At 62.2% G+C, this 558-nt stretch overlaps 1 protein-coding gene across 2 annotated transcripts in view; it reads left to right on the top strand.

Annotated features, from left to right (window-relative positions):
- Positions 1 to 6: 6 nt before the first annotated feature.
- Positions 7 to 558, top strand: part of UBLCP1 (ubiquitin-like domain containing CTD phosphatase 1) — a 15,743-nt gene continuing 15,191 nt past the window's right edge. For both annotated transcript variants that reach the window (XM_005870552.2, XM_014543167.1), the window contains exon 1: positions 7 to 547. The gene's annotated coding sequence lies outside the window, so the exon portion shown is untranslated. The remainder of the gene's footprint in view (positions 548 to 558) is intronic.

Genomic DNA, 558 nt, shown 5'->3' on the forward strand with positions numbered 1-558 from the left:
CCGGTCCTGGACTGCGTAAAATGGGGAGACTTCTAAGCTGGCTCCTGGTGCCAGGGAAGGATCTCAAGTCTTCAGTCCTCAAAGGTCACCTTTCAGGCCTCATTTCGGAACATGGGCTCTAGTCCCGAGTGCCAGCACACCTGGGCAAGCCGCGCGCCGCCCCCGGCCCACTCAGACTCGGCGAAACCATCCCCGAGACCTCACACCCGCCCGAAAACACCCTCCTAGCTGGGACCCTACTAACTGGCGCATGCGCAGCACAGGCGAAGGCCGTCAGCCATCCAGAGGTCGTAGCATCTGCACAGCGGTCAGTCTCGGAAAGGCCTGGCTCCACCGTCACCAGGAGGAAATCCCGGCAGCAGCCTACCCAGCATGACTACTCGCAGAAAAACAAGGGAAACCGCGGTCCCGTCTCCAGAGCGTTTCCGGTTTAAAGCTAACTTCCGGTGCGTCAGCCGGTTCCTGTCTCTGCCTTTCACTTCCGGTGCCTTCTGTGGCGCTGCGGCAGGTTCCTGCGTCCGCCGCCGACGGCCCCACCGCTCTCCAGGTGAGGGACTC

The sequence above is a fragment of the Myotis brandtii genome, unplaced genomic scaffold (genome assembly GCF_000412655.1).
Source record: "Myotis brandtii unplaced genomic scaffold, ASM41265v1 scaffold32, whole genome shotgun sequence".
Classification (NCBI taxonomy): Eukaryota; Metazoa; Chordata; class Mammalia; order Chiroptera; family Vespertilionidae; genus Myotis; species Myotis brandtii.